Source organism: Lonchura striata, chromosome 1A (assembly GCF_050655825.1).
Source record: "Lonchura striata isolate lonStrDom1 chromosome 1A, ASM5065582v1, whole genome shotgun sequence".
In the NCBI taxonomy this organism is placed as follows: Eukaryota; Metazoa; Chordata; class Aves; order Passeriformes; family Estrildidae; genus Lonchura; species Lonchura striata.
Window position 1 is genome coordinate 10,258,429 of NC_140741.1, and position 15,513 is coordinate 10,273,941.

Here is a 15,513-nt window from a genome sequence, read left to right on the forward strand (position 1 = left end):
CTAGCATTGCCAAGGCTGTGCACACAAATTCGTCTCGCTGCGGCTTCGTTCTTCGCCCTCGTACAAGCTACCGCTCTGTCCGGCTCCCGGAGCAGGAGAAGCGGCTTCTTCGCGCACACAACAGCGGAGCGGCAGCCGTACGCTCCGAAGCGCTGCTTCAGCCGAAAGACGCCGGCCACCGGCGCTTGGCTTCGGACAGCTCCGGAGAGCCGTAGTGTGCGTCTGCACTAGACTGCATCCTAGCGAAAAGCTTTGGCAGTGTGTCTCGCAGGGAGATAGCTTAGGAGCGCAGCGCACTTATGCCTCCCTTGTCCAGAAACACGATTTTACTGCACACTCCAAAACAGTGCTCTTTTTAGGGCAATATATAAGCTGCTTTCTGACAGCCGTGATCTTTCGATTACTCTTGCCCAGCTCGTTGTTTTAACGTGCACGTGCCGTCCTGGCATTGAGTGCACAGTGAAAGCAATCGCAAAAGTCCAGCAGCTGCTGACTCCCAAACACAAGGCGCTGGATATATGCTTGCTTCTCGACTACTCAACGCAGTCCTTCATTTCTGCAGTTGCCATCGAATTCTCTGCACTCGGTGCCTCAGCGGACGAGCACGAGTTTCCCAGGAAGGGCTGCATCAGGACGAAGTCAAAACTCAGGAAAATTGTCCTGGAACACCTTCCATAAGGATGCTAGAATGGAATTGAAGAAGCAGGCGAGCGGCCACCACGGTCCACTAGCAGTCCTTAGGGTGCGCGCAGAAGCCCGGTGTTCTGCGGCTTCGTTCTTCGCCCTCGTACAAGCTACCGCTCTGTCCGGCTCCCGGAGCAGGAGAAGCGGCTGCTTCGCGCACACAACAGCGGAGCGGCAGCCGTACGCTCCGAAGCGCTGCTTCTGCCGAAAGTCGCCGGCCACCGGCGCTTGGCTTCGGCAGCAGCCGAGAGCCGTAGTGTGCGTCTGCACTAAACTGCATCATAGCGAAAAGCTTTGGCAGTGTGTCTCGCAGGGAGATAGCTTAGGAGCGCAGCGCACTTATGCCTCCGTTGTCCAGAAACACGATTTTACTGCACACTCCAAAACAGTGCTCTGTTTAGGGCAATATATAAGCTGCTTTCTGACAGCCGTGATCTTTCGATTACTCTTGCCCAGCTCGTTGTTTTAACGTGCACATGCCGTCCTGGCATTCAGTGCACAGTGAAAGCAATCGCAAAAGTCCAGCAGCTGCTGACTCCCAGACACAAGGCGCTGGCTATGTTCTTGCTTCTTGACACCTCAACGCAGTCCTTCATTTCTGCAGTTGCCATCGAGTTCTCTGCATCTCGAGCCTTCGGGGACGAGCACGAAATTCCCAGGAGCGGCTGCATCAGAACGAAGTCAAAAACCAGGAAAGTTTCTCGGAACACTTTCAATAAAGCATGCCAGCCGTGCATTGAAAAGGCAGGGAGCTTTAGTCACCGTCCTCTAGCAGTCGCAAGGCTGTGCACACAAATTCGTCTCGCTGCGGCTTCGTTCTTCGCCCTCGTACAAGCTACCGCTCTGTCCGGCTCCCGGAGCAGGAGAAGCGGCTGCTTCGCGCACACAACAGCGGAGCGGCAGCCGTACGCTACGAAGCGCTGCTTCCGCCGAAAGACGCCGGCCACCGGCGCTTGGCTTCGGACAGCTCCGGAGAGCCCTAGTGTGCGTCTGCACTAGACTGCATCCTAGCGAAAAGCTTTGGCAGTGTGTCTCGCAGGGAGATAGCTTAGGAGCGCAGCGCACTTATGCCTCCCTTGTCCAGAAACACGATTTTACTGCACACTCCAAAACAGTGCTCTGTTTAGGGCAATATATAAGCTGCTTTCTGACAGCCGTGATCTTTCGATTACTCTTGCCCAGCTCGTTGTTTTAACGTGCACATGCCGTCCTGGCATTGAGTGCACAGTGAAAGCAATCGCAAAAGTCCAGCAGCTGCTGACTCCCAAACACAAGGCGCTGGCTATGTTCTTCCTTCTTGACACCTCAACGCAGTCCTTCATTTCTGCAGTTGCCATCGAATTCTCTGCACTCGGTGCCTCAGAGGACGAGCACGAGTTTCCCAGGAAGGGCTGCATCAGGACGAAGTCAAAACTCAGGAAAATTGTCCTGGAACACCTTCCATAAGGATGCTAGAATGGAATTGAAGAAGCAGGCGAGCGGCCACCACGGTCCACTAGCAGTCCTTAGGGTGCGCGCAGAAGCCGGGTGTTCTGCGGCTTCGTTCTTCGCCCTCGTACAAGCTACCGCTCTCTCCGGCTCCCGGAGCAGGAGAAGCGGCTGCTTCGCGCACACAACAGCGGAGCGGCAGCCGTACGCTCCGAAGCGCTGCTTCTGCCGAAAGTCGCCGGCCACCGGCGCTTGGCTTCGGACAGTAGCCGAGAGCCGTAGTGTGCGTCTGCACTAAACTGCATCATAGCGAAAAGCTTTAGCAGTGTGTCTCGCAGGGAGATAGCTTAGGAGCGCAGCGCACTTATGCCTCCCTTGTCCAGAAACACGATTTTACTGCACACTCCAAAAACACTGCTCTTTCCAGGGCAAGATGCCAGATGCTCTTTGATGGCCGTGCTCCCTTCCTGCTCTTGCCCAGCTCGTTGTTTTAACGTGCACATGCCGTCCTGGCATTGAGTGCACAGTGAAAGCAATCGCAAAAGTCCAGCAGCTGCTGACTCCCAAACACAAAGGCTCTTGTCTACGTTCTTGCTTCTCGACACTTCAACGGAGTCCTTCATTTCTGCAGCTGCCATCGAGTTCTCTGCATCTCGAGCCTTCGGGGACGAGCACGAAATTCCCAGGAGCGGCTGCATCAGAACGAAGTCAAAAACCAGGAAAGTTTCTCGGAACACTTTCAATAAAGCATGCCAGCAGTGCATTGAAAAGGCAGGGAGCTTTAGTCACCGTCCTCTAGCATTGCCAAGGCTGTGCACACAATGTCGTCTCCCTGCGGCTTCGTTCTTCGCCCTCGTACAAGCTACCGCTCTGTCCGGCTCCCGGAGCAGGAGAAGCGGCTGCTTCGCGCACACAACAGCGGAGCGGCAGCCGTACGCTCCGAAGCGCTGCTTCCGCCGAAAGACGCCGGCCACCGGCGCTTGGCTTCGGACAGCTCCGGAGAGCCGTAGTGTGCGTCTGCACTAGACTGCATCCTAGCGAAAAGCTTTGGCAGTGTGTCTCGCAGGGAGATAGCTTAGGAGCGCAGCGCACTTATGCCTCCCTTGTCCAGAAACACGATTTTACTGCACACTCCAAAACAGTGCTCTTTTTAGGGCAATATATAAGCTGCTTTCTGACAGCCGTGATCTTTCGATTACTCTTGCCCAGCTCGTTGTTTTAACGTGCACGTGCCGTCCTGGCATTGAGTGCACAGTGAAAGCAATCGCAAAAGTCCAGCAGCTGCTGACTCCCAAACACAAGGCGCTGGATATATGCTTGCTTCTCGACTACTCAACGCAGTCCTTCATTTCTGCAGTTGCCATAGAATTCTCTGCACTCGGTGCCTCAGCGGACGAGCACGAGTTTCCCAGGAAGGGCTGCATCAGGACGAAGTCAAAACTCAGGAAAATTGTCCTGGAACACCTTCCATAAGGATGCTAGAATGGAATTGAAGAAGCAGGCGAGCGGCCACCACGGTCCACTAGCAGTCCTTAGGGTGCGCGCAGAAGCCCGGTGTTCTGCGGCTTCGTTCTTCGCCCTCGTACAAGCTACCGCTCTGTCCGGCTCCCGGAGCAGGAGAAGCGGCTGCTTCGCGCACACAACAGCGGAGCGGCAGCCGTACGCTACGAAGCGCTGCTTCAGCCGAAAGACGCCGGCCACCGGCGCTTGGCTTCGGACAGCTCCGGAGAGCCGTAGTGTGCGTCTGCACTAGACTGCATCATAGCGAAAAGCTTTGGCAGTGTGTCTCGCAGGGAGATAGCTTAGGAGCGCAGCGCACTTATGCCTCCCTTGTCCAGAAACACGATTTTACTGCACACTCCAAAACAGTGCTCTTTTTTCGGGCAATATATAAGCTGCTTTCTGACAGCCGTGATCTTTCGATTACTCTTGCCCAGCTCGTTGTTTTAACGTGCACGTGCCGTCCTGGCATTGAGTGCACAGTGAAAGCAATCGCAAAAGTCCAGCAGCTGCTGACTCCCAAACACAAGGCGCTGGATATATGCTTGCTTCTCGACTACTCAACGCAGTCCTTCATTTCTGCAGTTGCCATCGAATTCTCTGCACTCGGTGCCTCAGAGGACGAGCACGAGTTTCCCAGGAAGGGCTGCATCAGGACTCATTCAAAACTCAGGAAAATTGTCCTGGAACACCTTCCATAAGGATGCTAGAATGGAATTGAAGAAGCAGGCGAGCGGCCACCACGGTCCACTAGCAGTCCTTAGGGTGCGCGCAGAAGCCGGGTGTTCTGCGGCTTCGTTCTTCGCCCTCGTACAAGCTACCGCTCTGTCCGGCTCCCGGAGCAGAAGAAGCGGCTGCTTCGCGCACACAACAGCGGAGCTGCAGCCGTACGCTCCGAAGCGCTGCTTCCGCCGAAAGACGCCGGCCACCGGCGCTTGGCTTCGGACAGTAGCCGAGAGCCGTAGTGTGCGTCTGCACTAAACTGCATCCTAGCGAAAAGCTTTGGCAGTGTGTCTCGCAGGGAGATAGCTTAGGAGCGCAGCGCACTTATGCCTCCCTTGTCCAGAAACACGATTTTACTGCACACTCCAAAACAGTGCTCTTTTTAGGGCAATATATAAGCTGCTTTCTGACAGCCGTGATCTTTCGATTACTCTTGCCCAGCTCGTTGTTTTAACGTGCACATGCCGTCCTGGCATTGAGTGCACAGTGAAAGCAATCGCAAAAGTCCAGCAGCTGCTGACTCCCAAACACAAGGCGCTGGCTATGTTCTTCCTTCTTGACACCTCAACGCAGTCCTTCATTTCTGCAGTTGCCATCGAATTCTCTGCACTCGGTGCCTCAGAGGACGAGCACGAGTTTCCCAGGAAGGGCTGCATCAGGACGAATTCAAAACTCAGGAAAATTGTTCTGAAACACCTTCCATAAGGATGCTAGAATGGAATTGAAGAAGCAGGCGAGCGGCCACCACGGTCCACTAGCAGTCCTTAGGGTGCGCGCAGAAGCCGGGTGTTCTGCGGCTTCGTTCTTCGCCCTCGTACAAGCTACCGCTCTCTCCGGCTCCCGGAGCAGGAGAAGCGGCTGCTTCGCGCACACAACAGCGGAGCGGCAGCCGTACGCTCCGAAGCGCTGCTTCTGCCGAAAGTCGCCGGCCACCGGCGCTTGGCTTCGGACAGTAGCCGAGAGCCGTAGTGTGCGTCTGCACTAAACTGCATCATAGCGAAAAGCTTTAGCAGTGTGTCTCGCAGGGAGATAGCTTAGGAGCGCAGCGCACTTATGCCTCCCTTGTCCAGAAACACGATTTTACTGCACACTCCAAAAACACTGCTCTTTCCAGGGCAAGATGCCAGATGCTCTTTGATGGCCGTGCTCCCTTCCTGCTCTTGCCCAGCTCGTTGTTTTAACGTGCACATGCCGTCCTGGCATTGAGTGCACAGTGAAAGCAATCGCAAAAGTCCAGCAGCTGCTGACTCCCAAACACAAAGGCTCTTGTCTACGTTCTTGCTTCTCGACACTTCAACGGAGTCCTTCATTTCTGCAGCTGCCATCGAGTTCTCTGCATCTCGAGCCTTCGGGGACGAGCACGAAATTCCCAGGAGCGGCTGCATCAGAACGAAGTCAAAAACCAGGAAAGTTTCTCGGAACACTTTCAATAAAGCATGCCAGCAGTGCATTGAAAAGGCAGGGAGCTTTAGTCACCGTCCTCTAGCATTGCCAAGGCTGTGCACACAAATTCGTCTCGCTGCGGCTTCGTTCTTCGCCCTCGTACAAGCTACCGCTCTGTCCGGCTCCCGGAGCAGGAGAAGCGGCTTCTTCGCGCACACAACAGCGGAGCGGCAGCCGTACGCTCCGAAGCGCTGCTTCAGCCGAAAGACGCCGGCCACCGGCGCTTGGCTTCGGACAGCTCCGGAGAGCCGTAGTGTGCGTCTGCACTAGACTGCATCCTAGCGAAAAGCTTTGGCAGTGTGTCTCGCAGGGAGATAGCTTAGGAGCGCAGCGCACTTATGCCTCCCTTGTCCAGAAACACGATTTTACTGCACACTCCAAAACAGTGCTCTTTTTAGGGCAATATATAAGCTGCTTTCTGACAGCCGTGATCTTTCGATTACTCTTGCCCAGCTCGTTGTTTTAACGTGCACGTGCCGTCCTGGCATTGAGTGCACAGTGAAAGCAATCGCAAAAGTCCAGCAGCTGCTGACTCCCAAACACAAGGCGCTGGATATATGCTTGCTTCTCGACTACTCAACGCAGTCCTTCATTTCTGCAGTTGCCATCGAATTCTCTGCACTCGGTGCCTCAGCGGACGAGCACGAGTTTCCCAGGAAGGGCTGCATCAGGACGAAGTCAAAACTCAGGAAAATTGTCCTGGAACACCTTCCATAAGGATGCTAGAATGGAATTGAAGAAGCAGGCGAGCGGCCACCACGGTCCACTAGCAGTCCTTAGGGTGCGCGCAGAAGCCCGGTGTTCTGCGGCTTCGTTCTTCGCCCTCGTACAAGCTACCGCTCTGTCCGGCTCCCGGAGCAGGAGAAGCGGCTGCTTCGCGCACACAACAGCGGAGCGGCAGCCGTACGCTCCGAAGCGCTGCTTCTGCCGAAAGTCGCCGGCCACCGGCGCTTGGCTTCGGCAGCAGCCGAGAGCCGTAGTGTGCGTCTGCACTAAACTGCATCATAGCGAAAAGCTTTGGCAGTGTGTCTCGCAGGGAGATAGCTTAGGAGCGCAGCGCACTTATGCCTCCGTTGTCCAGAAACACGATTTTACTGCACACTCCAAAACAGTGCTCTGTTTAGGGCAATATATAAGCTGCTTTCTGACAGCCGTGATCTTTCGATTACTCTTGCCCAGCTCGTTGTTTTAACGTGCACATGCCGTCCTGGCATTCAGTGCACAGTGAAAGCAATCGCAAAAGTCCAGCAGCTGCTGACTCCCAGACACAAGGCGCTGGCTATGTTCTTGCTTCTTGACACCTCAACGCAGTCCTTCATTTCTGCAGTTGCCATCGAGTTCTCTGCATCTCGAGCCTTCGGGGACGAGCACGAAATTCCCAGGAGCGGCTGCATCAGAACGAAGTCAAAAACCAGGAAAGTTTCTCGGAACACTTTCAATAAAGCATGCCAGCCGTGCATTGAAAAGGCAGGGAGCTTTAGTCACCGTCCTCTAGCAGTCGCAAGGCTGTGCACACAAATTCGTCTCGCTGCGGCTTCGTTCTTCGCCCTCGTACAAGCTACCGCTCTGTCCGGCTCCCGGAGCAGGAGAAGCGGCTGCTTCGCGCACACAACAGCGGAGCGGCAGCCGTACGCTACGAAGCGCTGCTTCCGCCGAAAGACGCCGGCCACCGGCGCTTGGCTTCGGACAGCTCCGGAGAGCCCTAGTGTGCGTCTGCACTAGACTGCATCCTAGCGAAAAGCTTTGGCAGTGTGTCTCGCAGGGAGATAGCTTAGGAGCGCAGCGCACTTATGCCTCCCTTGTCCAGAAACACGATTTTACTGCACACTCCAAAACAGTGCTCTGTTTAGGGCAATATATAAGCTGCTTTCTGACAGCCGTGATCTTTCGATTACTCTTGCCCAGCTCGTTGTTTTAACGTGCACATGCCGTCCTGGCATTGAGTGCACAGTGAAAGCAATCGCAAAAGTCCAGCAGCTGCTGACTCCCAAACACAAGGCGCTGGCTATGTTCTTCCTTCTTGACACCTCAACGCAGTCCTTCATTTCTGCAGTTGCCATCGAATTCTCTGCACTCGGTGCCTCAGAGGACGAGCACGAGTTTCCCAGGAAGGGCTGCATCAGGACGAAGTCAAAACTCAGGAAAATTGTCCTGGAACACCTTCCATAAGGATGCTAGAATGGAATTGAAGAAGCAGGCGAGCGGCCACCACGGTCCACTAGCAGTCCTTAGGGTGCGCGCAGAAGCCGGGTGTTCTGCGGCTTCGTTCTTCGCCCTCGTACAAGCTACCGCTCTCTCCGGCTCCCGGAGCAGGAGAAGCGGCTGCTTCGCGCACACAACAGCGGAGCGGCAGCCGTACGCTCCGAAGCGCTGCTTCTGCCGAAAGTCGCCGGCCACCGGCGCTTGGCTTCGGACAGTAGCCGAGAGCCGTAGTGTGCGTCTGCACTAAACTGCATCATAGCGAAAAGCTTTAGCAGTGTGTCTCGCAGGGAGATAGCTTAGGAGCGCAGCGCACTTATGCCTCCCTTGTCCAGAAACACGATTTTACTGCACACTCCAAAAACACTGCTCTTTCCAGGGCAAGATGCCAGATGCTCTTTGATGGCCGTGCTCCCTTCCTGCTCTTGCCCAGCTCGTTGTTTTAACGTGCACATGCCGTCCTGGCATTGAGTGCACAGTGAAAGCAATCGCAAAAGTCCAGCAGCTGCTGACTCCCAAACACAAAGGCTCTTGTCTACGTTCTTGCTTCTCGACACTTCAACGGAGTCCTTCATTTCTGCAGCTGCCATCGAGTTCTCTGCATCTCGAGCCTTCGGGGACGAGCACGAAATTCCCAGGAGCGGCTGCATCAGAACGAAGTCAAAAACCAGGAAAGTTTCTCGGAACACTTTCAATAAAGCATGCCAGCAGTGCATTGAAAAGGCAGGGAGCTTTAGTCACCGTCCTCTAGCATTGCCAAGGCTGTGCACACAATGTCGTCTCCCTGCGGCTTCGTTCTTCGCCCTCGTACAAGCTACCGCTCTGTCCGGCTCCCGGAGCAGGAGAAGCGGCTGCTTCGCGCACACAACAGCGGAGCGGCAGCCGTACGCTCCGAAGCGCTGCTTCCGCCGAAAGACGCCGGCCACCGGCGCTTGGCTTCGGACAGCTCCGGAGAGCCGTAGTGTGCGTCTGCACTAGACTGCATCCTAGCGAAAAGCTTTGGCAGTGTGTCTCGCAGGGAGATAGCTTAGGAGCGCAGCGCACTTATGCCTCCCTTGTCCAGAAACACGATTTTACTGCACACTCCAAAACAGTGCTCTTTTTAGGGCAATATATAAGCTGCTTTCTGACAGCCGTGATCTTTCGATTACTCTTGCCCAGCTCGTTGTTTTAACGTGCACGTGCCGTCCTGGCATTGAGTGCACAGTGAAAGCAATCGCAAAAGTCCAGCAGCTGCTGACTCCCAAACACAAGGCGCTGGATATATGCTTGCTTCTCGACTACTCAACGCAGTCCTTCATTTCTGCAGTTGCCATAGAATTCTCTGCACTCGGTGCCTCAGCGGACGAGCACGAGTTTCCCAGGAAGGGCTGCATCAGGACGAAGTCAAAACTCAGGAAAATTGTCCTGGAACACCTTCCATAAGGATGCTAGAATGGAATTGAAGAAGCAGGCGAGCGGCCACCACGGTCCACTAGCAGTCCTTAGGGTGCGCGCAGAAGCCCGGTGTTCTGCGGCTTCGTTCTTCGCCCTCGTACAAGCTACCGCTCTGTCCGGCTCCCGGAGCAGGAGAAGCGGCTGCTTCGCGCACACAACAGCGGAGCGGCAGCCGTACGCTACGAAGCGCTGCTTCAGCCGAAAGACGCCGGCCACCGGCGCTTGGCTTCGGACAGCTCCGGAGAGCCGTAGTGTGCGTCTGCACTAGACTGCATCATAGCGAAAAGCTTTGGCAGTGTGTCTCGCAGGGAGATAGCTTAGGAGCGCAGCGCACTTATGCCTCCCTTGTCCAGAAACACGATTTTACTGCACACTCCAAAACAGTGCTCTTTTTTCGGGCAATATATAAGCTGCTTTCTGACAGCCGTGATCTTTCGATTACTCTTGCCCAGCTCGTTGTTTTAACGTGCACGTGCCGTCCTGGCATTGAGTGCACAGTGAAAGCAATCGCAAAAGTCCAGCAGCTGCTGACTCCCAAACACAAGGCGCTGGATATATGCTTGCTTCTCGACTACTCAACGCAGTCCTTCATTTCTGCAGTTGCCATCGAATTCTCTGCACTCGGTGCCTCAGAGGACGAGCACGAGTTTCCCAGGAAGGGCTGCATCAGGACTCATTCAAAACTCAGGAAAATTGTCCTGGAACACCTTCCATAAGGATGCTAGAATGGAATTGAAGAAGCAGGCGAGCGGCCACCACGGTCCACTAGCAGTCCTTAGGGTGCGCGCAGAAGCCGGGTGTTCTGCGGCTTCGTTCTTCGCCCTCGTACAAGCTACCGCTCTGTCCGGCTCCCGGAGCAGAAGAAGCGGCTGCTTCGCGCACACAACAGCGGAGCTGCAGCCGTACGCTCCGAAGCGCTGCTTCCGCCGAAAGACGCCGGCCACCGGCGCTTGGCTTCGGACAGTAGCCGAGAGCCGTAGTGTGCGTCTGCACTAAACTGCATCATAGCGAAAAGCTTTGGCAGTGTGTCTCGCAGGGAGATAGCTTAGGAGCGCAGCGCACTTATGCCTCCCTTGTCCAGAAACACGATTTTACTGCACACTCCAAAACAGTGCTCTTTTTAGGGCAATATATAAGCTGCTTTCTGACAGCCGTGATCTTTCGATTACTCTTGCCCAGCTCGTTGTTTTAACGTGCACATGCCGTCCTGGCATTGAGTGCACAGTGAAAGCAATCGCAAAAGTCCAGCAGCTGCTGACTCCCAAACACAAGGCGCTGGCTATGTTCTTCCTTCTTGACACCTCAACGCAGTCCTTCATTTCTGCAGTTGCCATCGAATTCTCTGCACTCGGTGCCTCAGAGGACGAGCACGAGTTTCCCAGGAAGGGCTGCATCAGGACGAATTCAAAACTCAGGAAAATTGTTCTGAAACACCTTCCATAAGGATGCTAGAATGGAATTGAAGAAGCAGGCGAGCGGCCACCACGGTCCACTAGCAGTCCTTAGGGTGCGCGCAGAAGCCGGGTGTTCTGCGGCTTCGTTCTTCGCCCTCGTACAAGCTACCGCTCTCTCCGGCTCCCGGAGCAGGAGAAGCGGCTGCTTCGCGCACACAACAGCGGAGCGGCAGCCGTACGCTCCGAAGCGCTGCTTCTGCCGAAAGTCGCCGGCCACCGGCGCTTGGCTTCGGACAGTAGCCGAGAGCCGTAGTGTGCGTCTGCACTAAACTGCATCATAGCGAAAAGCTTTAGCAGTGTGTCTCGCAGGGAGATAGCTTAGGAGCGCAGCGCACTTATGCCTCCCTTGTCCAGAAACACGATTTTACTGCACACTCCAAAAACACTGCTCTTTCCAGGGCAAGATGCCAGATGCTCTTTGATGGCCGTGCTCCCTTCCTGCTCTTGCCCAGCTCGTTGTTTTAACGTGCACATGCCGTCCTGGCATTGAGTGCACAGTGAAAGCAATCGCAAAAGTCCAGCAGCTGCTGACTCCCAAACACAAAGGCTCTTGTCTACGTTCTTGCTTCTCGACACTTCAACGGAGTCCTTCATTTCTGCAGCTGCCATCGAGTTCTCTGCATCTCGAGCCTTCGGGGACGAGCACGAAATTCCCAGGAGCGGCTGCATCAGAACGAAGTCAAAAACCAGGAAAGTTTCTCGGAACACTTTCAATAAAGCATGCCAGCAGTGCATTGAAAAGGCAGGGAGCTTTAGTCACCGTCCTCTAGCATTGCCAAGGCTGTGCACACAAATTCGTCTCGCTGCGGCTTCGTTCTTCGCCCTCGTACAAGCTACCGCTCTGTCCGGCTCCCGGAGCAGGAGAAGCGGCTTCTTCGCGCACACAACAGCGGAGCGGCAGCCGTACGCTCCGAAGCGCTGCTTCAGCCGAAAGACGCCGGCCACCGGCGCTTGGCTTCGGACAGCTCCGGAGAGCCGTAGTGTGCGTCTGCACTAGACTGCATCCTAGCGAAAAGCTTTGGCAGTGTGTCTCGCAGGGAGATAGCTTAGGAGCGCAGCGCACTTATGCCTCCCTTGTCCAGAAACACGATTTTACTGCACACTCCAAAACAGTGCTCTTTTTAGGGCAATATATAAGCTGCTTTCTGACAGCCGTGATCTTTCGATTACTCTTGCCCAGCTCGTTGTTTTAACGTGCACGTGCCGTCCTGGCATTGAGTGCACAGTGAAAGCAATCGCAAAAGTCCAGCAGCTGCTGACTCCCAAACACAAGGCGCTGGATATATGCTTGCTTCTCGACTACTCAACGCAGTCCTTCATTTCTGCAGTTGCCATCGAATTCTCTGCACTCGGTGCCTCAGCGGACGAGCACGAGTTTCCCAGGAAGGGCTGCATCAGGACGAAGTCAAAACTCAGGAAAATTGTCCTGGAACACCTTCCATAAGGATGCTAGAATGGAATTGAAGAAGCAGGCGAGCGGCCACCACGGTCCACTAGCAGTCCTTAGGGTGCGCGCAGAAGCCCGGTGTTCTGCGGCTTCGTTCTTCGCCCTCGTACAAGCTACCGCTCTGTCCGGCTCCCGGAGCAGGAGAAGCGGCTGCTTCGCGCACACAACAGCGGAGCGGCAGCCGTACGCTCCGAAGCGCTGCTTCTGCCGAAAGTCGCCGGCCACCGGCGCTTGGCTTCGGCAGCAGCCGAGAGCCGTAGTGTGCGTCTGCACTAAACTGCATCATAGCGAAAAGCTTTGGCAGTGTGTCTCGCAGGGAGATAGCTTAGGAGCGCAGCGCACTTATGCCTCCGTTGTCCAGAAACACGATTTTACTGCACACTCCAAAACAGTGCTCTGTTTAGGGCAATATATAAGCTGCTTTCTGACAGCCGTGATCTTTCGATTACTCTTGCCCAGCTCGTTGTTTTAACGTGCACATGCCGTCCTGGCATTCAGTGCACAGTGAAAGCAATCGCAAAAGTCCAGCAGCTGCTGACTCCCAGACACAAGGCGCTGGCTATGTTCTTGCTTCTTGACACCTCAACGCAGTCCTTCATTTCTGCAGTTGCCATCGAGTTCTCTGCATCTCGAGCCTTCGGGGACGAGCACGAAATTCCCAGGAGCGGCTGCATCAGAACGAAGTCAAAAACCAGGAAAGTTTCTCGGAACACTTTCAATAAAGCATGCCAGCCGTGCATTGAAAAGGCAGGGAGCTTTAGTCACCGTCCTCTAGCAGTCGCAAGGCTGTGCACACAAATTCGTCTCGCTGCGGCTTCGTTCTTCGCCCTCGTACAAGCTACCGCTCTGTCCGGCTCCCGGAGCAGGAGAAGCGGCTGCTTCGCGCACACAACAGCGGAGCGGCAGCCGTACGCTACGAAGCGCTGCTTCAGCCGAAAGACGCCGGCCACCGGCGCTTGGCTTCGGACAGCTCCGGAGAGCCGTAGTGTGCGTCTGCACTAGACTGCATCATAGCGAAAAGCTTTGGCAGTGTGTCTCGCAGGGAGATAGCTTAGGAGCGCAGCGCACTTATGCCTCCCTTGTCCAGAAACACGATTTTACTGCACACTCCAAAACAGTGCTCTTTTTAGGGCAATATATAAGCTGCTTTCTGACAGCCGTGATCTTTCGATTACTCTTGCCCAGCTCGTTGTTTTAACGTGCACATGCCGTCCTGGCATTGAGTGCACAGTGAAAGCAATCGCAAAAGTCCAGCAGCTGCTGACTCCCAAACACAAGGCGCTGGCTATGTTCTTCCTTCTTGACACCTCAACGCAGTCCTTCATTTCTGCAGTTGCCATCGAATTCTCTGCACTCGGTGCCTCAGAGGACGAGCACGAGTTTCCCAGGAAGGGCTGCATCAGGACGAAGTCAAAACTCAGGAAAATTGTTCTGAAACACCTTCCATAAGGATGCTAGAATGGAATTGAAGAAGCAGGCGAGCGGCCACCACGGTCCACTAGCAGTCCTTAGGGTGCGCGCAGAAGCCGGGTGTTCTGCGGCTTCGTTCTTCGCCCTCGTACAAGCTACCGCTCTGACCGGCTCCCGGAGCAGGAGAAGCGGCTGCTTCGCGCACACAACAGCGGAGCGGCAGCCGTACGCTCCGAAGCGCAGCTTCTGCCGAAAGTCGCCGGCCACCGGCGCTTGGCTTCGGACAGTAGCCGAGAGCCGTAGTGTGCGTCTGCACTAAACTGCATCATAGCGAAAAGCTTTAGCAGTGTGTCTCGCAGGGAGATAGCTTAGGAGCGCAGCGCACTTATGCCTCCCTTGTCCAGAAACACGATTTTACTGCACACTCCAAAAACACTGCTCTTTCCAGGGCAAGATGCCAGATGCTCTTTGATGGCCGTGCTCCCTTCCTGCTCTTGCCCAGCTCGTTGTTTTAACGTGCACATGCCGTCCTGGCATTGAGTGCACAGTGAAAGCAATCGCAAAAGTCCAGCAGCTGCTGACTCCCAAACACAAAGGCTCTTGTCTACGTTCTTGCTTCTCGACACTTCAACGGAGTCCTTCATTTCTGCAGCTGCCATCGAGTTCTCTGCATCTCGAGCCTTCGGGGACGAGCACGAAATTCCCAGGAGCGGCTGCATCAGAACGAAGTCAAAAACCAGGAAAGTTTCTCGGAACACTTTCAATAAAGCATGCCAGCAGTGCATTGAAAAGGCAGGGAGCTTTAGTCACCGTCCTCTAGCATTGCCAAGGCTGTGCACACAATGTCGTCTCCCTGCGGCTTCGTTCTTCGCCCTCGTACAAGCTACCGCTCTGTCCGGCTCCCGGAGCAGGAGAAGCGGCTGCTTTGCGCACACAACAGCGGAGCGGCAGCCGTACGCTCCGAAGCGCTGCTTCCGCCGAAAGACGCCGGCCACCGGCGCTTGGCTTCGGACAGCTCCGGAGAGCCGTAGTGTGCGTCTGCACTAGACTGCATCCTAGCGAAAAGCTTTGGCAGTGTGTCTCGCAGGGAGATAGCTTAGGAGCGCAGCGCACTTATGCCTCCCTTGTCCAGAAACACGATTTTACTGCACACTCCAAAACAGTGCTCTTTTTAGGGCAATATATAAGCTGCTTTCTGACAGCCGTGATCTTTCGATTACTCTTGCCCAGCTCGTTGTTTTAACGTGCACGTGCCGTCCTGGCATTGAGTGCACAGTGAAAGCAATCGCAAAAGTCCAGCAGCTGCTGACTCCCAAACACAAGGCGCTGGATATATGCTTGCTTCTCGACTACTCAACGCAGTCCTTCATTTCTGCAGTTGCCATCGAATTCTCTGCACTCGGTGCCTCAGCGGACGAGCACGAGTTTCCCAGGAAGGGCTGCATCAGGACGAAGTCAAAACTCAGGAAAATTGTCCTGGAACACCTTCCATAAGGATGCTAGAATGGAATTGAAGAAGCAGGCGAGCGGCCACCACGGTCCACTAGCAGTCCTTAGGGTGCGCGCAGAAGCCCGGTGTTCTGCGGCTTCGTTCTTCGCCCTCGTACAAGCTACCGCTCTGTCCGGCTCCCGGAGCAGGAGAAGCGGCTGCTTCGCGCACACAACAGCGGAGCGGCAGCCGTACGCTCCGAAGCGCTGCTTCAGCCGAAAGACGCCGGCCACCGGCGCTTGGCTTCGGACAGTAGCCGAGAGCCGTAGTGTGCGTCTGCACTAAACTGCATCATAGCG